Source organism: Fundulus heteroclitus, unplaced genomic scaffold (assembly GCF_011125445.2).
Source record: "Fundulus heteroclitus isolate FHET01 unplaced genomic scaffold, MU-UCD_Fhet_4.1 scaffold_62, whole genome shotgun sequence".
Lineage (NCBI taxonomy): Eukaryota > Metazoa > Chordata > Actinopteri > Cyprinodontiformes > Fundulidae > Fundulus > Fundulus heteroclitus.
In genome coordinates this window covers 1003363-1027490 of record NW_023397055.1, presented here as the reverse complement: position 1 = coordinate 1027490, position 24128 = coordinate 1003363, and the positions used below count along the sequence as shown (strand labels likewise).

Genomic DNA, 24128 nt, shown 5'->3' with positions numbered 1-24128 from the left:
ACCATTAACCAGATAGCCATTTAGCTATCAGGCTCCTCTCCTGTGGAACCAACTCCCAGTTTTGGTCCGTGAGGCAGACACCCTGTCTACTTTTAAGACTAGGCTTAAAACTTTTCTTTTTGACAAAAATTATAACTAGTGACTCATGTTACTCTCAGCTACCTTTATAGTTTTACTGCTATAGGCTTAGGTTACTGGAGTATATCAGGATCTAATTTTCTCACTATATTGAGTTCTACTGTTCTTCAATTATGCATTATGTGTTGTCATTTCTGCTTTAACTTTCTGTTCTCTCTCTTTTCTCTTCATAGTAGGTACACCTGGTCTGGCGTTCTGTTAACTGTGACATCATCCAGAGAAGACGGCTCACCCGCTACTACCATCTAATGTAGAACAGATTACTAGATCAATGTGTGCTTCTGTGCTTTTTTGTCTCTCTTGTTGTGTCTCTGTTCTGTCTTCTGTAACCCCAGTCGGTCGAGGCAGATGGCCGTTCATACTGAGCCCGGTTCTGCCGGAGGTTTTTCCTTCCCGTTAATGGGTGGTTTTTCTTCCCACTGTCGCTTCATGCTTGCTCAGTATGAGGGATTGCAGCAAAGCCATGTACAATGCAGATGACTCTTCCTGTGGCTCTACGGTTCCCCAGGAGTGAATGCTGCTTGTCGGGACTTTGATGCAATCAACTGGTTTCCTTATATAGGACATTTTTGACCAATCTGTATAATCTGACCCAATCTGTATAATATGATTGAACTTGACTTTGTAAAGTGCCTTGAGATGACATGTTTCATGATTTGGCGCTATATAAATAAAATTGAATTGTAAAAAAATTGAATAGCAAACTATGTCCATATGTGTTGCCAGAGGGAATAGCGCGGGGTCAGTTGTCCAGCTGCTAACTCATATGGATCTACATTCACATGAATGAGGTTAGCGTTACCAAATACCGGTCTCTGGCATTCTCGTTGAGTTTCTCTCCAAAATAGACACGTGCTCCCTAACCTAGCCTGTCCCATTTTAACTGTCCATTTCGCTCATTAATCATTTATTTAACACAAGTCATGTATTTAATGGTTACGCTACAGTGACAAAGTTATCACCTGGTATTTATAATCCTGCATCCGGAGCAACACAGCAGGAGCGGATCTAGTCAACTCTGTCATTTTTACCCAACTAGACATGAGTCTGAGTGTCAAAACTTTATTGTTCAGTCAATGGGTTAAAACAGAATAAAACACAAAACTTCTCCTGTGATAGTTTCAACATACCAAGACAGCCTAACATGAGGAGAATCACTTGTTTAACCTTCATTAACAACATCTATGCTCAATATTTCACCTTCTAAACAAGTAAACAGCTCTGTGGTCGTTTCTTGATTTCTGATTTCGCTCATCTCCTGAAATTCTGTCTGCTTCAACAAAAATCCACCTTCCTGAGTCTATCCAGCTTTCTGCTTTATTCTTGTAAAACATTCAGTTTCTAGATAGACCCGCACAGGTGGGTGAAATGAAACAGACCCTAATTGAACAAATAATCAGTGAATAAAATTAAGAAAAGATTATGTATAACTCTGATTGCTCTTCCTGCTGATCTGTTAACAGCAGGAATAATTACTGATGGTTACAAGCTGAGAAAGAAGCTGAAACAGCTCCTCAGAAGGCAGCTTTGGACTGAGCTCTGAACGGACCATCAGACTTTGTTACTTTATAGTGAGGAATGTCACGTGTGGTAATAATAATAGTAATAACATCTTTATTATCATTGAAACATACATTGAAACATACATTGAAACATACATTGAAACATACATTACAACAAAATATGTTCTCTGCTTTTAGCCCATCCTCTTGGGGAGCAGTGGGCTGCCATGTGTGGCGCCCGGGGAGCAATCGGGGGTTAAGGTTCTTGCTCAGGGACCCAGAGTGCAGGCAGTGGGGATCAAACCAGCTACTTGCATCCTTCTCTGAGTACAAGCGCGCTGCCCTAACCACCAGGCCAACACTCCCCCGTTAGTACATGGTTAAGTTTAACTGCTACGAACAGTGATGACATTATGACGTTAAATAATAAAAAAAAAACAGAACTGACTCCAAATCTGCCCAAATTCTGTCCACCTGTCCAAAGCAAATTATACCTGCAAATTATACCTGCAAAATAAAAAATGACAACCGCCCAGTTGGGGGAAAAACAGACTAATCTGGCAACCCTGCTGACCAGGTCGGCAGCTACTGATGCATTAGGCACAGAGCGCCCTGCTATTTTTATATTATTACCTCAAATAAAAACAAACTGAACATTTATCCTGGGCTGCAAAAACAAAACTAAAAATACGTTAAAATTGAAATTAGTGCATTAGTCCTTGATTTGAGCAAGTAAATTAGATGATCTGCCAATGCATTGAGCATGTTTACCTCTAAAATAAGATAATTAGATCTACTGCACTTGAATTAAGATGACAAAGATGAGTTACTCCTATTTCAAGTATTTAATTTGCAGAATATTTAAGCGTGCTGCTCAAATTATGGACAAATACACTAATTAAACATTTTTTTATCTTATTTTTAGTTCTGTTTTTGCAGTGTGGTTGTATAATCTGATTTGTGTCCAACACCCTGAAGTCAGGAGGTCAAATGTAATATATAATTGTATACAGAGAATATTTATGTAAATGCTGCCTGACGACTCATATTCATCCCTGTTTCCCTTTGCCTGGGACAATAATGGACAAAAAGCGGATGAACCGACTTTTAAATTTGGCCTTTACTCTGACTTTACTCTGACTTTACAACACACAGATTTCATTCTAAAAGAATTCAGTAATGAGGCATCAGGACCATTAGCGGTGCCAAGGGGTAGCTTGGAGTTGCTATAGCAACACCAAGGTTGGGCCTGGCAACTGGTAAACAGCGGCAATAGTTTGTAATGGAAACTGAAAACCGTAGTAATTTAGTAATGGGGTAATTTTAATTTCAAGTATAAAGACTGCTCAACACAGTCATTAATTAACTTAATTAATGACTGTGTTGAGCAGTCGTTATATTTTATTACCTTGGAAAAATCTTGCAATATAATGTAAGAGAGGTTAAAGTAAATCAGTAAAGCGGTAAAATTGAAGGATAACGGTGACTTTAAAAATGGAGAAGTTTGTTATATATATATGTCTGTTATATAGCACCTGCTAAGCTACCGCAAGAAAAAATGTCCGCCAATAATCAGGACCATTACAGACTACAAGCACAGCGACCTAACATGGCCAGTCAGATAATGTGTAGCGCTCCACGTTCTGCACCTTATCAATCTGGGACAGCTCCTATTGAATCTGTTCAGGGAAAGGAGCAGAACTCTCCAAGCTGGGGGGGTCGTGGTTAGGGCAGCGCGCTTGCCCTCAGAGAAGGATGCAAGTACCTGGTTCGATCCCCAGGGCACTCTGGGTCCCTGAGCAAGACCCTTAACCCTTGATTGCTCCCTGGGCGCCGCACATGGCAGCCCACTGCTCCCCAAGGGGATGGGTTAAAAGCAGAGAACAAATACTGTTGTAATGTATGTTTCAATGACAATAAAGATGATATTATATTGGTTGGGTGAAGTGACGCCTAGTGCCCGCCTACCAAAGGTTGGTTTTAGCCAATACAGTATCATATTAAAACGTAAGCAGCACACATCATAAGAAACCAAAAGAAGTTAAGCTAGTCGAGGCACTTCTTCTTGTTCTTAATCAAAGATTAAATCATGGATTCTTACAGAACAGGTGCAGCAGTTATGCGTGCGTCCTCCTCCTGCATCGCCATGTTTGTTGGTTTGGCTGTGGGCTCAACAGCTCTTGTTTACATCTCAGCTGGTATGTCGCACCTTAAACCACAACACTGCAGCGTGATTGGCCTGAATCATTTTTGGTTCGGACACAAACGGTTGAATCCGGAGCGGCAGTACAACGTGAATTCTTGTGTGTTTGTGAACGCACCAAGACTGTGGGAATTAATCTTGTAGGGGAGGTTAACAGTGACCAGCAGCTCAGCAAAGACCCGAATCTCCCTGACACTCGCCTTTTCTTTCACTTGATCTCTTCAAGCAGCAGGGAGCCTGAACATCTTCCTCAGCCTCAAGAGCACCATCAGCCTCTTGTCCTACAGCTGCACCAGGTGACCTTCTCCCTAAAGGAGCTATAAGAGGAATTTCAATATTTTAGATAGAAGGAACTAAAAGCCAGTGATGTGAAGAACTAAAGCAAATAATTCAGATGGACTATGACGTCCCACCACATCTTTCTAAGGCCAGCTGCGTGTACCTCCATGTGAACCCGGACGCTTAAATCATGTCCTGACCATCTATCAGGGGTCTTTCTGGACATCTTCATCCTCTCCCTGCAGCTCTCCACGGTTCCTACATGTCTGAAATCCTCCATTATCATGCCTGTCCCCCATAAACCAACCATCCCCTGCCTCAGTGACTATCATCCCATCGCTCTGACCCCCGTCATCATGAAGAGCTTCCAGAGGATCCTGCTAAAGTCCATCAAGGACACCTTCAATTAGCTCTGACCCACCTGCAGCAGCCCAACACTTTCATGGACTTCAGCTCAGCATTCAGCACCGTGCTACCAGACATGCTGGATCTGAAGCTCCACAACATGAGATTATCCACACCTCTCTGCTCCTGGATTTAATTTAGTTCAATTCACTTGTATTTATATTGTCCCAATTCACAACACATCACATGAGGAGCTTGAAATGGAAATGTCAAAGTTTCCCTGAGAAAAACCTCCTCGGCTTTCTCTGTCCAGGCAGCCAGGCTGTGAAACTGTTTGTCTCCTGAACTGAAACAGGTTTTTAAAAATTAATGTAAATGTGTTTTAAAAAGGAATCAACACTATAGGCATATTTGATCCAAAACTGACTAATTTTAAATTGTACTTTTGTATGACGTTAAATTGTGAACTCTTGTAAAGTCGTGTTTTTTCTTTCCTGACGTTTTTAAAAGCTGTTTCAGGGATGGACATTGCAAATTATCCATGGCTATAAATGTTGTGGTGCTTACATGTTTATATATCAAAAAAGTATTTGAAGTTCTTGCCTGCACTTTGGTCCAAAACCCACAACTTAACGGTTCTGCTGCAGCCTCACATCAACCTCCCACCCGATAATGTTCTACAGTAAAACCTTCTGAGTTGTAAATGTGAACAACTATACATCCGTGTTATTTTGTGGCCAAATCTACACCCAGAGTTCAAAGAAAGAGGGAGGGGCTTATTAGCGATGGTTAAACATAGCACTCAGTGAAGACAGGTCACATCAGTCTGGGTTATCAGGATGGAGACATCTCTTCAGTATCTCCTCTGTAAGTACACAATCTTCCTTTGTTTAGGCACATATACTAATCTGATAAACACTATAAAACTCATCAAATGTTAAAAGTAGGCTTGTGTATCGTTTCACAGGGAACTTCATCACGTTATCTGAAATCTCTATTTTCCTGACAGATAACCTTTTGCTAATCCTCGTATAACACTAACTGTTCTCACTTTTAACAATACTTACATGTATAGGTTAATAAACATCTAGATTTAAACATATATAAATATACATTCATCTATTTTTATAAAAGCCAAGATGACAGTGTCGTTACTGGATCAAATATTAATTTTAATTCCACATTACACAGTAAAGGTTGTAGGTTTAATAGGTAATGTTTTGGGACCGTTATCGTTTTCTGTAGAATAATTCAGAAACACTTTACTCTCACTATAATAACAATATAAAACAAAGACCAACACAATCATTTGATGGTACCGTTGATCCTCAACCTGTTAGAGACAGCCGGGGGTAGAAACTATATGATGGAGCTTGATTATTGAGGGCTTTATACGTTAGAAGAAGAATTTTAAATTGCATTTAATATGAAATAACTAAGAAGGTTAAATTCTTTTCAGCTCTGACTTTACTGGTTTGCTGCATAACTGATACAGGTTGGTAAACTTTGATTACTATTAATATTGGTTAGGTATTTGAACCAAATCCTGGAGATAGGCACAAGCAACCCCGCAACCCCATAAGGGATTAAGCGGTTTGGAAAATGGATGGATGGGATAACCGATAAAAAATGTCATCCGTTTGTTTTCTACAAAGATTTAAGAAATGTTTTTCATTTCAGTCCTGCCAGCTGCTCTGACTGTGAGTCCCAGCAGATCTCAGTTCTTTAAAGGAGACTCTGTGTCTCTGAGCTGTGAGGAGGACAACAGCTCTGCTGGATGGACTGTGAGGAGGAACACAACCACCAGCCAGTCTGAATGTGGAGATGGATGGGGGAAACCTGCTGGTTCTACCTGTAACATCAGTTATATTTTGGAAAAACATACTGGATTTTACTGGTGTGAGTGGAGAGAGGGAGCAGCCAACAGCAGCAGCATCCAGCTCACTGTCACTGGTAAGATCAGACTGTGGAGTTAGTGTTGATGAAGCTGTGTGGAAATGGATGAAATGCTGTAGTTTGTCTCTGTGTTGAGGTGGATCAGTGATCCTGCAGAGTCCTGTCCTCCCTGTGATGGAGGGAGATGACGTCACTCTGAGCTGTCACACAAAGACCGCTCCCTCCAACCTCCCAGCTGCTTTCTATAAAGATGGCTCCCTCATCAGGACTGAGCCTGCAGGTCACATGACCCTCCACCATGTGACCAGCTCTGATGAAGGCCTCTACAGGTGTAGCATCAGCGCTCATGGAGAGTCTCCATCCAGCTGGATCTCTGTCTCAGGTCAGCAGGGTAAAATCTTAAAGATGTTTTGGTCATATTACATGTTTGATACATATTTACCCATTTTCCTGTTTTAGAGAAGCCTACCACTCCTTCCCCTGCTGGATCATTTCCCCCTGCTGGATCTCCTCCTCCATCCTTTAAATACGTGTTCCCATCTCTTGCATGCATCAGTGCAGTGGTTCTGCTTCTGCTACTGGTTCTACTGATGAGGCGAAGAATGCAGAGGAAATCTGAAAGTAAGAGATTTCCAAAGATAAACGTTTAATTTGCACAAATCATTTTGTTAATACCATATAAAAGGTTATCATCACAATATACTGTAATGTTTCCATTCCGTTTTTCCAGAAAGTCACATTTGCAAATATTTTAATAGCTGCCATTAGAAGCTGCCATCGCTTGTTGGATAACTGGTAACAGTTTGACATTTTTGTTTTGAAACTTTTACAAAGTGAATTGTGCTTCATTTTGGTTTATTTCAGGGGAAGAAAATCCCGTCAGAGAGGAAAGTATCATCTACAGCAATGTCAGAATAACACAGCATCATCAAAAGAAAAATAAACCAAGGGAAGGCAAGTTTTTGTCTTCTTTAATATTTCTCCTGACTTTAGTAGGACATGTTCTTCTATGATGATGATACTAAATAATAATAGTTTTTATTTAGAAGGACTTTTCAAGGCACTCAAGGACACTTTACATATCAAACATCTTAACTAATGAAAAAATTTCAATGATGATGAAGGACCATGTTCTTACATTCCCTGATTTAAAAATAAACCCTTTGAAAACAGGTTTGCAAATTATTAGCTTTTCTTTATGTAGGAATAACTTTAAAATAGAAACATTTTACTCAACCTATTTTCAAAAGGTACACTATGGATAATATCTGTAAGGCCTTCTGTGCAACAGCTGAAATTATCCCTGAACTTTGTTCTCTAGAGAACAATGATCCCAATCGCAGCAGCACATTTACAACGTAATGACTCAAGAAATCAAGTAGGTGCAGTGGCCCAGTCAAAGGCCGGCCCCTCCAAAGAGCACCTGTCAGTAAATCTTAAAGATCTGAATGTAGGAAAGACAAAGTGGAACCAAAGTTCCTCCAGAACGACGAAAAAAACTGAGGAGGTCAGAGAGGAACCCACTGCTGAGACTCACTACTACCAAAGGAGCTTCTGTAAGATACTGTAGAAGAGGGTGTACTTAATTTATCACACGCAGCTTCTGTCCGTAATCAGATGATCTGAGATCGAGTCACAGAAGATAAGAGGTCCCAGAGGAAAACCCAGAGATTCTTCTCGCCAGCTGGAAATTGTCTCTTCATTGTTATTTATTCAATAATAACAGTTCTGGACAGAATCTCCATGTTGTGTTTATGGAAATGAACACAACGCAAGTTTATTTTACAAATTTATCTGATTTAGTAACTTAAAAAATCTGATAAAACTATACAACTAGTCCTCCAAGTCTGAAGCCACGGCTCTTGACCACATCCAGCGGATCCCTTAGAGGTTGTTTAGACATCTGAACAGGACACCTCCAAGGTCTCTCCCTTTGGAGGTCTTCTGGGTGCGACCCAGTGGGGGAGAGCCTGGGGGAAGACCCAGAACTCTCTGGAGGGGGATCATATATTCTGTCTGGCCAGGGAACACCTCAGGGTCCCCAGAATGACCTGCAGGATGTGAGAATGCCTGTTGGCCCCGTGATCAGAGACTAGCTGAGGACAATAGATGGATTATAGTTATGCAGAAAGGTTTGTTATGTTATTCACAGGTTCCACATTTAAGTTTTACATTTTAGCCATTTTCTCTGTTTGCATGAACATTTTATTTTAGTTGGATTAACACACAGATGTAGTTTGTTTCAGTTTTCCACTGATGTTTAGTGGATGTCTGATGTCTCTGCAGGACTGTGGCTTTGCATCATGTGATCATTCAGCCTCTAACAGCTCGCTGGTTTCCTGCTTCTGTGTCTGTTAGATGTGGACTAAAGTGCCACAGTAGCACTGAAACAATCAATATAACACAGTTGGATTGTATTTACATTAATGTGAACATTGCAGTTTTTTTTCTACCATTACTGTTTATTTTATTCACTTTACACAAACACTGTAAATGTACAGCCTGCTTTAAAAATGTCAACAACTTTGAAACTTTGATGGATATTCTCTTCATTTGACAAAACCTTCATGTTAAAACCCATAATTATTATGTTTCATACTATTCTCTTCGCTGCAATCATTTCGGTTGAATAAAGAAATGAGTACAAACATGTGGTTTGATGACAGCAGTTGTAGATTGGTGTTTATGTCATTTTCTAAAGTAATCAGTGTTTTTTTTTCATTGTCAGAAAGTGATCCTGCTGCCGTTTACTCAGCAGTGAGAACAGAGGACATTAATTATGGACAGATAGTCATCAAAAGCAAGAAACAAAAGACAAAATCAGGTAAAAATCCCTTTTAAACTTGTTTTCACTCACTTTTGTAACTGTGTTCTAATTAAATGAATCAGGGTAAAACTTAATTTCTATTTCCAAAATAAAATGATCAATGTTTTTTCCCTTTTTAAATATCTAAAGCCTGATTTTCTTTCATATTAAAGGAAAAGGGTCTATTAAAAAACCCAGACTAACATTTTGTTTAAAAATTTTATTTTCGCAATGAGTATTCATAAAAAAATCTTTTGTGAGACATTTATAGAGAATGTTCAATGTGTTCATTTTGCAACTTAACCTCCATTTATAGATTTCTTGCAGTTTTAGTTTTCCTTAAGCCGTCCATTTATAACAATCACATGAAAAAAGAAGCAAACAGAAGATCATGGCAAATTTCAGCCCCCTGTCAAGAAAAAATGCATACGCTGGCCACTGTGGGGAGTATAACCATGCACACACACACACACAGCCAGGGGTGACATAAAGATAAATGTGCATATTTCTGTTGTGAAAAAGTAGGTTACTCCTAATTAAAGTTATGTAAATCTGCCAAGTTGCTCCAACGCTGCGCTGCTCTGACGGTGGCATTTTTAGGGCAGGGAATGACTAAGCCCTGAGTGGCAGCTGTTCATGTGCACGTACACGTACGGCCGACCCGGCTATGTAAACATGAGACTGGAGAACAACACAGAGCTGCGCCGTGACGTCATACCATAGTACATCAGAAATATTACCTTTATTTATTTTTTTTGCTCTTTTTTAATCTAAAATAATGAAATGTCGCTTGTTGCTCCTTTAAATACAGGAATCCTCATGATGGGTCTGAACATTAATTTCCTCATAATACGACTGATGTAGTGTAATTGGTTTTATGGAAGCCCTAAAGGTATATAGCCAAGTAATATGCTTTTAAAAAAAGAGCCAAAATTGTTTGATCATGATAAAATAAAGTTATATACACCAACCCTCCAACTTGATATTGTTTTGATGGTCTTTATTGAGCCAAAAAATTATTTGACTTAGACTTAGACAGCTTCATTTGTCATTTTGTATACACAAAGTGCGTACAGAATGAAATTCCGTTTGCATACAGCTTGAAAAATCACAGTAAATTGCATTAAATATCAGGATAAAGATGCAGCAGCCATGTATGTAAACAATGTAGAACAATGTTAAACAATGTAAACAATGCAGGGGAAATAGACAGTGTGCTATTCACGGTATCCAGGAGAGTATTATTAAAACCGTGTAATATACGAATGTGGTACAGAGTCCATTTGTGGCTTCGGCAGTTCAACAGTCTGATGGCAACAGGGAAAAAGCTCCTGCAGAGAATGCTGCGGAACCTCTTTCCAGAGGGCAGCAGGGAGAACAGTCCATGGTGGGGGTGTGAGGGGTCTCTGATGATGTTACGGGCTCGGGACACACAGCGCTGAGATGAGATGTCCTTCATGGAGGGAAGAGGAGTCCCGATGATCGCTTCTGGTGTCCTCACCACTCTCCTCACGTTCTTCCAGTCGGCGGCACTGCAGCCTCCACACCACACCGAGAGACAGCTGGTCAGAATGCTCTCTATGGTGCTTCTGTAGAAGGTCCTGAGGATGGGCGGGGGCAGGTGGGCTCTCCTCATCCTCCTCAAGAAGTACAATCGCTTCTGTGCCCTCTTCACCAGTGACGTCGTGTTCACAGACCAGGTGATATCTGCTCACTGAGCTCTCAGTGAGCAGATATCACCAGATGTGGCGCCATCTACCAGTAGTATTGCAGAACTATCATGATGCCAGTTTGCTTAAATAATAAATTAATTGTAAACAATGCCAGAACGAGCCTGACCCTCTGCAATGCCTCACACTAAAGCCGCAGCTCAGCGTGATCAGAGGCCATCAGACCGTTATTAATTAAATAAACCGATTTACAGCAACTTTAAGAGCCTCATATCAGAACATTTATTTGCGCTCCTTCGGTGCTCCCAGTTTTTAAACGCACTTGAGAACAACATGCAACAACACAACATCTGAGCAGGCGTAGGGAGGATCGGGGTCTTCTGCACACCCCCGTTCTCGGATGGCGGCAAGGAGTCTGGGGCCTGGAGGAGGTGCGGGCCACTGTGTCCGGGGTCTTGGCGGGGGGCTGCAATGGGTAGTCAGCGGCTTGCCAGGTCTGGGGCTGACGCCTCCGCTCCCCCCAGGAGGGGCGGGGGGCAGGGGTGGCAAGGGTAAGGTGGGGGAGGGAGGGGGTTTATTAGGTATTTAGGGGATGAGGGGGGGCTCTGGCTGGGTGGCTCGTACGGGTCGTGTTGGCCCGCCCTTATTGGGGGGCCCGGTCCGGGGGGCGTCTGGTCCGGGGCCGAGGGTCGGGCACAAGCAGTCGTATAGTTGATTTGGGGTGACCCCCCCCCCCTCTGGTACAGTGTTGGATGCGAGTGTTATGTGGGAATGTGTGTACAGCGTCTTTTTTTTTTTTTTATCTGTGTGTGGTGAGTGGGGCACAAGGGAGGGATGGTGTGAATAAGTTTTCCCTTTTTTTTTTTCCAGGTATGGGTGTGGTCCGCTCCCTCTCCCAAGAACATCTCAAGTCTCCGCTAGGTGCGGAGCCCATCCCCCCACGTCCTGCCCTCCTCCGCTTCGTTGGCAGGCGCCTTGGCCCTCTGGCGCGTTGGTTGGCTTCAGGTTTGGGGCGGGTTCCCAGGCGGGCGCCGGCCCACTCCCGGCGGCCTCTTCGCGGGGCCTGGCCCCCCGGGGGGCGGCCGTGGCCCCCGTCGCGGGGGCGGGGCGCCCCTGGGGCCTCTGGCCCCCAGGGCCCATGGCTGGGACCACTTCAGCGGGGCTAGCTGCCGGCGGAGCCCACGGGCTCGTCCCCGTGGCTCTTGAGGGCGTCGGCATTGCGGTGGCTGGGGGATTTCCTCAGGGTCGTCTCTGCTCCTTCCTTGGGGGGGGGGTGGGTTGCAGATATCCTGTGTCGGCCCCTCCTGGGCGACCTGCTTTAGGGACCCCTTTGGGAGTCCGGGGTTACGGGTCCCCTGACGCCTGCCTCTGTGCTCGGGGAAGGCGGGCCTTTGGTTCTCCACAACCACTATCAAGCTATTTCCTTCTGGATAATTTTCACCTAAAGTAGTGCACCCTCACATCTCCCACAGGTGCTGGGTCCCAGGTATTAAGTGTTCACTTATATACAGTAATCTTATAATTTATTTATTTATGTTCTTTCACTTTTTTTTTCAAGTATCACATTACACATGTCAGCTTACATAATAATATATATGATGTAGCAATGGCATCTAGGTGTTATTCGAGTGTATCTGTTGCTTTATGTCTGTTGGTTGTGCTGTTCTTTTTGCATCTCTCTTTCCAGGTGACGGAGCAGACGGAGAAGGTTTTATCATTCTCTCCCTTTTATCTCCTCTTTCGTTTACCTCTACTCTTTTTTTTTCTTTTCTTTCTCTTTCACTTCTTGTTCTTCCTTTACTCTCCCATTGTAATGTCCATATAATTTGAAATTCTCCTTGCAGGAATTATAATAAAGCTATTTACAAGCATAAATCAAGTAGAGCACTATGGCGAAAGCTGTTCGCTCCACTTGTAAAAGCAAAATCTGTCGAGTTCTATCTGGCATTGAGACATCAATTCCTATTGCCACATTGCTAGACAGGACACTGGGGGAAAAAAAAAAAAAAAAAAAAAAAAAGAACATTTATTTGCGTCAATCAAATGCTGTATTCCAGTGACATTCCAGTCTTTTTCTTCTTGGAATCATATTTTTTTGTGTTTTTGTTTTTCATTGGACATTGGACTTTTCTTTCATAGTTTGATTGGGAGATGCTAATAGCCGTTAGCGGCTTCCTTGTTTTGACCCCTGCTGTGCATGCGCAGTACGTACTTCTTTAAAATTGTAAACAAACACAAAAGGCTTTATTTACTAACAACTTGAGAAAAATCAAAGCATAAAATACCAACATTAAAACTAATACACCAGCAGGACGTGATAATATTTCATAAAAACTTTGTATGCAACCAAAGTGAGCTACTGACGTATAAATAAAAAGTTAAATAACTTGGTTATGCAACCTTAAGAGTAAAGAAACAAAACCATCTCATCAGTAACCATTAGCCTCTTCTCTCTCTTTGCATGTAACCATGAACCTTTATTGAGATTCAGATTTGTTTTATTGATTTTAATTCAATAAAGGGATTTTTGCATGTGAAGCTAAAATGGCAGCTTCCTGTAGCTGAAACCACCAGACTAAAACTGGTTTAGTTTCTCACTGTGGTTTGATGTTTTGTGGTAATTGATTCCATCAATACTGTGCAGAGATGACTGTTTTCCACTTTGTGGTGAACCAGGTCAGTTTGCACAGAGATGTGAGGCGCTTTCTGGTTTCCACCGCTCAGTTTCAGATTAACGTCTACACACTTTATATTTAGCCTGCAGATGCAGAGGTGTTGAGAGCAGGAAAAAATTTTCTTCTTACTGCTTAATGACTACATTTATAATGCTGTTGATATAACATTCTTACTGCTGTGCTGCCTGGAGTGAAATATGCATCTAATTAATTGCAGGAAGTGATCCGGCTGCAGTTTACTCATCTGTCAGGACAGAAGATGTCAGTTACAGTCAGCTGCTGACCAGGGAAGACAGGAACAGAGGTAAACCTGCTCTAGATCGAACTGTTACAAAGTAGCCCACCACTGTCAGCGTGTGAAGGTATGGGTGGACGACTGAAGCACTTTGACCTGCACTATAAAAGCTTAAACAAGTCTGAAGACCCCATTTACCATTTGTTAGTGGTGTTCAGATAAATCCAAAGCTGCAGTCTGCAGAAGTGATGAAATACCAACAAACAGTCCATATACTCTGGGAGTCTGTGTGCAGAAAAAATAATCATTGTGATTTTTCAAAACTTTTATAATAACTATAAACTGAATTCTCCAGAGATGAAGTAAAACATTGTGACATTTGTTTCAATTGTCTGTTTTCAGATTTTTCACCTGAGCTGGATGTTTATTCCCAACTGAAGTAGAACTGTGGATGCTTTGCTTTGGTCCGTTGACTGCTTCACTCAGACGAGTACAGAACAGTCTATATGTAACTTTATTATTATTAGTTTTTTTAAATATTGGGTCAAACTTTGTTTTACAGTAACAGATGGGTTCCTGTGGACCCGACACCTTGATTTAATTTTTTTTCCCTGTTCATTGTTCTGTGGACTCCTCACAGGACAGATGGAGAATCTGAGCCACTCTGGTTTGTTTGTGGATAACCAGCTAACAGACAGCCTTAACCCACAACCTCAAACTAAAGGACGAGCATCATCAATTACTTGTTACATTTTAGTTTTTAATGTTTTATCTGATTTTCAATTCAATTCAGTTTTATTTATATAGCCCCAATTACAAAGTCAAATCCAATAAAATCATACAGATTTGATAATGATGATGCTTTTCTGAGCTGATTCTACACATTAGCCTTTCGTCATGTTGTACTAGGAAACCTGTTAATTATTTTGCATAATAGAATTAAAAACATACAAAAATATCTAAAATGAAATGAAAGAAAAATACAAAGAAAGTTTGATGTATACAGTTTGCCACAAAGTAAAATGTCTGTAAATAATAAAATTATTTTCTCAGTAATTCTTTTAAACGACTTTTATTCATATCATACAACAATATGAAGTGGTGTACTTTCCAAACAAGCAGCTGGTATTGAGGAATACTAGGTGAATACCAGGTATTGAGGAATGGTTTATGACACTCCATGTGTCTGATGTATGTCTTACATTTGTTGTTAAAATCAAAAACAGGTCAGCTTACATAGTGACATATTTACATGGTGCTTTATAATTTGGTTGGGAAAACTTACAACACATGATTCAACAAAACCAGCCATAAGTAATTAGACAAAGAGTGGACTAAAAAATAAAAATATCTACATGCACAGTTTGAATGAATAGTCCAGTCTTGTCTAATTATATATGGCAGGATTTGTTGAATGCTGTAATTTTCAGCACACAATGTAACTAAATTCACCAGGAAAATTTTGTGATTGTGGTATATTATAAAATACAGTCTACAAATGTAAATATGTGGTTCTGAGTTAGAAAAAAGATGACCAAAGTAAGCATATTATTAATTGTCTAACTGAAGTGAAACAGAAAATCTTTAGAATAAATAAAAAAATCAAAGTTAAAGCTAAATTGGCTACATTTATTTTAGAAAAGTAAAAGTGATTGAACAGATAAATTAGCAGAAAGCCTAATCCCCCAGAGTTTCTCCTTGCCCACCACAGATAACAGCTACAGTGCTGATGGAGGGGCTGGCTGCCTGGTCAGAGTAGAATGGATCTGATCAGCCACTCAATTTCAGCCATGCTGCATTATAACTGATTATAGAGACCATTTCTGATCGAGTGAAAGTTGTACGTTTAATGAAAACAATGGTTTTCTCAAAGTGGGCAAAGGAACTGGAAGCAGATGCAGAGGACAGGAATTTCCAAAGTCTTTGGCTTATTCTGCCACAACAGATGAGGAGAAATTATGATCTTAGGGACTGAATGATAAAAAGGACCTCAGAGAATGCCTTACTTTCCCTAACATGTTAGCTGCTCCCTCATGAAGTTGAGAAAAGGTAAACTAGTGGACCAACCTGCACAGAACATATTCTATTGTTATGTTCTCAGCTACTGCTGTGATTCTGTTCCTGTTGTGGGCTGCTGTTGTAACGAACTGAGAAAGCGGACCCAGAATTCAGCCAGACCAGCAGAGGTTCAGTTTGATCTTTTATTTACAAAAAGCAAAACAGGGGAAAAAAAAAAAGGACCGTCAATCCAAAAGACGGCACAGAAGCGGACGGATTCTAGGGGCAGACCAGGCAGGAACAGACAGAACGGGATGGCACAGATTTCTGGAGACAAGGTGGTTCAAAATCCAAAAAGCAAAACCTAGCAGAACTTGCAAGAGGAGAACTCACCTACACTCAACAAGACGACCTGGCACTGATGTCTGGTTTCAACTGTTTATATGGAGGAGGAAGCAGGTGAAACCGGTCAGAGATGATTGCAGCAGGGGTGGAGTTAGGCAGGTGTGCAGAATAAGCAATTAGACCAGACATCAGTGCTGAGGCTCAAAACAAGAACAGATCAGAAACCAAACTTAAAACAATAACTGTAAAAGAAGCCTCAAAACTCACACTAAGACACAAACCAAAACTAAGACAGAACTCCAACTATGACAGAACCTAAAACACAAATAAACCAAAAAAGCAGGGAAAAACTAACTTTAACCAAATCATAAACAGGAACCAAGACAGAATATTACAGCTGTCATCGCTTTCTGCAGCAACTTCCTCTGATTATTAGCTCCTGTTACTGCCCTGATCATTGCCTCAGTTTCACCTGTATGTGGCGCTATTTAAGCCTGTCTTCTTTTGTGCTCTGGTGCCAGATTCTAGAAAACCACTGTGTGACCCTGCCTGTGTTTTTGGATTTTTACCTGTTTGCCCTCTGGACTCTCCAGAGGTTCTCGGTATCTGGACATATTCCTGTAGCCTCTATCAGCCTCTCTATCTAGCCCACCTGTCAGATTGCTTTGGATTACTGGACCCAGAACTGGACTCTGTACTGAGCCTGTTGGACTGCCTCACTGGAACCTCTGCCTATTATTATTCAGACTGTGTATGACCTTGGACTGTTTCCACTTCCTGGACCAGCCACTTTAGGAGAGAACGTCAGCCTACATCATATTATCATCCTCATCTAACTTTGGATTCAGGATGTGTTTCAGATCACATTAAGGTTAATGGCTTTCTGAACTCTACATTCCCTCCTGTGGAAGCTATCAGCCACTAACCTGTCTCTCTCACTGACAGAGCTGCTAATTTCTGTTCCAGGTCCCCTGGTACACTAACTAGGAATGTGTCTGTGTTTCAGGGTTTATTATCAGGTCTCTGAGGCTTATTTAATAATATGACTGGGCAGCAGCAGTTACAGGAGAAATGTTGGACTTTACCATAACTGTAGTAAATATTTAGTCTGGTGGTTGTTCTGGAAAGATTGTGTTGTGGCGCCATCTGCTGCTGAACAGGCAGAAAAACCAGACGTAAAGTTCCTCATCACATCAAGACTTTATTGTTACCATGTTGAAATTACCTTTGAGACAGACTCAGCTTAGGATGTACAGAAAAATAGAAAATAAAATTTACAAGAGCCATGACCTGCACAGCAGACTTACATTTTTAAAGCATGTATGCTTCTGATTGATAAACAATGATCAGAACATGGGATTCATTTCCACTGTTATGCTGATGACACTCAGCTATATTTATCCATAAATCCTGATGAATCCAATCAATTACTTCGACTGCAGTCATGTCTTGATGACATCAAAAGCTGGATGACTTTAAATTTCCTGCATTTAAATTCTGACAAGACAGAAGTTGTAATCTTTGGACCAGAGTCCTCAAAAAATAAACTTTTTAATCAATCCCTTAATCTGGATGGCATTAACTTGGCCTCTGGTAATAAAGTAAAAAATCTTGCTGTTATTTTTGACCAAGACATGTCATTTAAATCCCATATTAAACCGGTTTCCAGAGTTTCCTTTTTTCACCTCCGGAATATCGCCAAAATTAGAAACATTCTGTCCAGGGGTGATGCTGAAAAACTAGTCCATGCATTTGTTACTTCAAGGCTGGACTATTGTAATTTTTTACTATCAGGAAGTCCACAAAATGCAGTTCAAAGCCTTCAGCTGATCCAAAATGCTGCAGCAAGAGTTCTGATGAAAATCAACAAGCGGGATCATATTTCTCCTGTTTTAGCTTACCTTCATTGGCTTCCTGTTAAATCAAGAATAGAATTTAAAATTCTCCTTCTAACGTATAAAGCCCTTAATAATCAAACTCCATCATATATCAGAGCTCTGATTACCCCGTATGTTCCTAACAGAGCACTTCGCTCTCAGACTGCAGGTCTGCTGGTGGTTCCTAGAGTCTCTAAAAGTAGAATGGGAGGCAGATCCTTTAGCTATCAGGCTCCTCTCCTGTGGAACCAACTCCCAGTTTTGGTCTGTAAGGCAGACACCCCGTCTACTTTTAAGACTAATCTTAAAACTTCCAGTTCCATAGGGTTGGTTCCCCTACTAAAAAGACCCCGTGACCCCAAGTTTATGTTTAATCTCAAATAATACTGACTAGAAGACCTCAAAGACCTACTTCACCCACAGACACATAAAAGTTCCTATAAAAAGGAGGAGATAGGCCAAAAATAGATTTAAAACAAACAGCAAAAAGTGACTCGCTTATCCCTCATGGGGTCGGAAGGGGTGCTGGTGTCTATCTCCAGTTATCAAAGGGTGAGAGGCAGATTCACCCTGGACAGGTCGCCAGTCTGTCGCAGGGCAACACAGAGACAAACAGGACAAACAACCCTTCACACACACACACACACACACACACACACACACACACACACACACACACACACACACACACACACACACACACACACACACACACACACACACACACACACACACACACACATAAGGAGAATTTAGAAATGAACCTAACAGTTATGTCTTTGGCCAGAGAACCCACACACTTAAACCCAGAACCTTCTTGCTGCAAGGCAACAGCGCTAACCACTGATCACTGTGCACCTCCTAAAACAAAACATTTTTTGTTCTGTTGTTTTCTCTATGATTCAACCTCAGAGAGCAAACTGCCATCCATGGCTCAGTGTCTGAATCCAGGTTTCTTCTTTCCTACTTTGAGCTTCATGTACATCTGGTTCTGGTCCATACTGGCAGGATTGAGGCTCTGGTAGGTTGGGTCCTCCTGAGAACACTTCTCATCGTCATTAACCTAGAAAGAATAAGAAGCAATTGTTTTACAGTTAAAGAATGAATCCTACATCTAGTCTTTTTAATTTGTTTTAAGCTTCTGCTTTTATCCATTTAGATAAGATATATGTATACATATATATTCAGCAAATTGCACATTATATTTGGGCATGCATGGGTTATACAAGTTAAAACCTCATCTTTAAACCTCATCTTCACTATGTGAAGGTAGCGGAAATGAACAGAGGGTTTACATGCATTGGTTTTAAGGCTATAAAGGACTTAATATGCATGTCTTACAATAACTGGTGCACTTTGTGCCATGTTCATTTGCTGTAGTAGAATTTATATGCTTGAGTTGTAGGTACACTGAGTTCACCCCAAAAAGGAAAGAAGAAATTTAGTTGTGATCTGCTGTTCACAATTTCCCAACAGCAAATAATGATCTAGATGTACATAAAAGGTGGACTAAAACTGCACGATTTTTCATATTTCTTTTGTCTAATCTTCATCTTTATTAAGGCAATTTAATCTTAAAACAGAGGAAGCAATCAGGCTAAGGACAGCTTCCCTGTAGGCGGTAGCCAGTAGAGGAAGAAAGCAGAGAGACAGAACATGGAATCAGACGACATAAATTTAATTTTGGTCAAGCAGCACTAAGTAACATTTTATACCTTATTGTGCCCTCTTCTTAGGCCATATGATGGTAATCTAAGTGGTTATGAAATAAGTGAGCGGTGGGCTTGTTTTTTTTTTTTCGTTTTTTTTTATAACAAAAAGTCACTTATTTGAGGAACAAAAAGAGGAAACTATCAACAAGACCCAAAACTAGACTGGCTCCAGCTGTGTTACAGACAGTGAACCTGTGACACCCGCCACCATGTGTCCACATAGAAACATCTATCACTCTCTCTCACATTCTCCTTGTCCCCCTTCTTCTTCTAACTAAAGAAGAGCTATAAATGGACTCACCCTCACTACGTTATGCTGGATGAATGTATAAGTAGTCAGGGAAAAAGGTTTAGCAGACTTGACTCTAACTGACTGCAGCAGGTGGAGCTGATCTGGTTGTGAGTGGTGGCTGAGAGGTGGCAGAGCAGATTCCAAAAAAACTCCAAACAAAACAAACAACAACCCTAAATCATGACGGTTATTATGTGACTATTATGGCCGATGTAAAATGAATGATGCAATTCCCTTTATTGATTTTTACAGCAGTAAAGTTACCTCAATGACTGAATCTTTCAGGCGTTCTCTGGTCTTCAAACCTGTGTAACAAAAAAATGGAAATCCAATTATTTACAAAAACATCAGGTTATAGCCTCCTAAAAACAACTAAATGCAGTTTGATGGACTGATCACTTTACAATTTTGTCCAATTTGGATGAGACAGGGAAGGTTTCATAGAATAATTATAAAAACTTGAAAATCCCAACATTTCCACTAGTAATGGGTCGGGCAACACCGATGCGTCAAGTTCATAGAGCAAAACCCGTGTCGGTGCGCGTATCGCTATGGGAAAAGTCACGTGACCGATAAAGGAACTGTTTCGAACTGACAGACGTACCAAACAGCTTAAGGGTATCTGTCAACAGGATGCATCTGCAAAAATAATTTTTCATCTTTAGCGGTTCATCAAATTCATCAAGAATTATGGAAGTTCCTCAAGTTAAAAGAAAGGTTTCTGCCGTGTGGGACCATTTTGATCTCATATCAGAAAATAAAGTTTTTTATCTGTTTTTTTATTTCCTTGTTGTTTCATCCTGTTCCTCTCAGAGTTTCCACTTGATCTATCTGATTTGAAATTCATTTCAAGGTGACTCTTTTTTACTGTTCCTATTATTTTCTGGAGGTTAAATGTTACATTTGTTCAAAAGATCATTTCCTATTTAAAAAAAGCATCTCCTTAATTTAAATCACTCGGGTTCCTCGTTTCCTCCAAGTGAACTGCCATCAGCAAACCCTGTTAGCTGCTGGCCTTCCTACCTCCTCTGTGCCTCAAGTCAAGCCTCTGTTAACTGCTGGGTTACCTGCCTCCTCTGTGCCTCGAGTCAAAACTCTGTTAGCTGCTGGGTTTCCTGCCTTCCCTGTGCTCCAAGTTTGCTCGCTGCTTCATTGCCTGGATCTTCTGCTGCCCCTGTACTCCAGCAGCCCTGCTCTCCCCAGAACTGTCTAGCCCAGCTTCTACGGATTTCTCCCCGCTCCGTTCCTGTCAGCCAGCTCCTGTACCTGTCAACTCCCATCCGGTAATAGACTCTGGTTCTCCTCATCCACTACCCACTGTTTTCAATAAACTCTCATAACCATCTCTGTCTGTGCGTGCTCTGTCTGGGTACATCTAAGACTAATCATGACAGTACGAGCCGGCCAAAGATAAACCTGAGCACATACAGAGCTTTGGTGCAGGAGCTGGCAGGATTTAGCCGCCTCCTCAGCCCGAGGCCTCCGTTGGTTCTGCTCTCCCTTTTTTTCGCCCTGGTTGGGTAGTTTTTTGTTTGACCCTAGCCCCCCATTCTGTGCCTTCCTTTGGCCCACCATGGTTAGGTTAGTTTTTGTTTTGATTCTATCCCTCTATCCTGAGCCTCCCTCCGCCCACCCTGGTTAGGTTAGATTGAGTTTGTTTTAGGAGTCTGGCCTTGAGGGGTGGGTGATTTAGAAATTTCTGGATTTCAAGTTTAATTATTTTTATTTAGGAACAGGACTTTTTTTCACTGTTTCAGGTTTTCGACGGTTACTTCGTGAGCAGATGACCTCACCCACGAAGAAACAGGGTTCATTGCGCTTTTATTTTGAAAAACGATACGCAAAAAGAAGCAATTACGTGGCAGATGTAATGCGAGGCCTCGTTTGTTGTTGATCACGTGATTTTCCTCAATATGACACAAGCTCCGAAGCAGGGTTTCGTCTGACATGCCCCCTTTTTACTCGGTACACGCCTCGAAGCCTGGCTTCAGATGTCCCATCACTACTGGATCCTCCTGCATCATCTGTGCCTCAAGTCAAGCCTCTGTTAGCTGCTGGGTTTCCTGCCTTCTCCCCGCTCCGTTCCTGTCAGCCAGCTCCTGCACCTGTCAACTCCCGTACGGTAATACACTACCCACTGTTTTCAATAAACTCTCATAACCAGCTGTGTGTGTGTGTGTGTGTGTGTGTGTGTGTGTGTGTGTGTCCTCTGTCCGGGTTCATCTAAGACTAATCATGACAGGTTTCTTCTTGCCTGGTTTGAGCATCATGTACATCTGGTTCTGGTCCATACTGGCAGGATTGAGGCTCTGGTAGGTTGGGTCCTCCGGAGAACATTTCTCATCGTCATTGACCTAGAAAAAATTGGAAGCAATTGTTTTACAGTTAGAGAAGAAATCCTACATTTAGTTTGTTCAATGTGTTCTAAGCTTCAGGTTTTATCCATTTAGATATATGATATGTATATATTGAGCAAATTGTATGTTATATTTGGGCATGCATGAGTCATACAAGTTAAAAGTTTTGGCTACCAAACAAACCTCATCGTCACTATGTGAAGGTAGCAGACGTGAACAGAAGGTTCACATGCATTGGTTTTAAGGCTTTAAAAGCCTTAAAATGCATGTCTTACAATGACTTTGTCCAATGTTCAATTGCTCTAGTAGAATTTATATGCTTGAGTGGAGAGTCCACTGAGTTCAACCGACAAAGGAAAGAAGAAATTTACTTGTGATCTGCTGTTCACAATTTCCCCACAGCAAAGAATGATGCAGATGGATGTAAAAGGTGAACTAAAACTGCATGATTTTTCACATATTTATTTTCTCTAATACTTATCCTTATATAGGCAATTAAATCTTAAAACAGAGGAAGCAAATCAGGCTAAGGACAGCTGCCCTGTACGCAGTAGCCGGCGGAGGAAGAGAGTATAGAGACAGAACATGGAGTCAGACGACAGAAATTTAATTTTGCTCACCGTCACTTTTCAAGCAGCGCTAAGTATCATCCATCCATCCATCCATCCATCCATCCATCCATCCATCCATCCATCCATCCATCCATCCACCCATCCATTTTCTAACCCGCTTAATCCCTCATGGGGTCGCAGGGGTTGCTGGTGTCTATCTCCAGCGTTTACTAGGCGAAAGGTGGGGTACACCCTGGACAGGTCGCCAGTCTGTCGCAGGGCTAAGTAACATTTTATACCTTATTGTGCCCTCTTCTTAGGCCATGTGATGGTAATCTAAGTGAATATGAGATAACTCAGTGGTCTGGCTGAAGAACAACACTTCCAACCTGCTGTGCGCCGACCCAGAGGCAGTCTTGCAGTTCTTTTTGGTTGTTGTTGTTTTTTTCAAGTCATGGGTTTCAGTTTATTGGGCTTGTTTTTTTTACCATAAAGTAATTTATCTGGGGAACAAAATAAGAAACTATGAACAAGACCTAAATATATACTGGCTTCAGCTACATTACAGGCAGTGAGCCTGTGACATCAGCCACTATGCGTCCACATAGAAACATCTATCTCTCTCTGTTATGTGCTTTGGGCACACAATTTTGTTTATTTGTTGTTGTTTTTTTTAGATTGTTTTGTACATACTTTAGTTGAGTGGTTTTGTTGAGATATTTTGGAGTTGGATCATTATTATTTTGTTTGGTAATTTGATTACATTAGTTGGGGCGCTATTGATCCGCCTATAAATAGGCTGGGTTTCAACCTGTTGAAGAGCCCCGCCTTTCCGCTTGCTTCACCACTACTGGGGATTTGCCCTGAGTGCAGTACGCAGACATCTTCTGGAACTGTAGGACACAGCTGACGACCCCAGCTGGCCATGCGGTATTTTTGTTAGCTTTTTGTTTGTTTGCTGTTTTGATGATTTTGGCCTGGTGGGACCGGTTGTCCTGTTTTTGGTTCCTACTTTGCAATAGATCCTTTTTTTTTTTCTTTAGTCCGCTTATGGTAGAGGCTTCGACGGCCCTGTATAGGGTTGGCCCTCTGCTGTAGCTTTCTGTTCAGTAGATCGGCTCACCAGGTCCAAATTTCTATTTTCTCTCTCTTTTTTTTTGGCATGGGGAACAGGTATATAAACTCTCTCTCTTTTTTCTCTCTCCCCACAGAGAAGCAAAGCAGCTGAAAAAAAAGAAGTCCAAAGA

At 41.3% G+C, this 24128-nt stretch overlaps 1 long non-coding RNA gene across 1 annotated transcript; it reads left to right on the top strand.

The window, feature by feature from the left end:
* The first annotated feature begins 9006 nt into the window (after positions 1-9006).
* LOC118561354 lies at positions 9007-14466 on the top strand. Its single transcript, XR_004929983.1, has 3 exons — positions 9007-9187; positions 13732-13818; positions 14152-14466. It is a non-coding gene; the product is annotated as an uncharacterized LOC118561354 (long non-coding RNA).
* The last annotated feature ends 9662 nt before the right edge of the window (positions 14467-24128 follow it).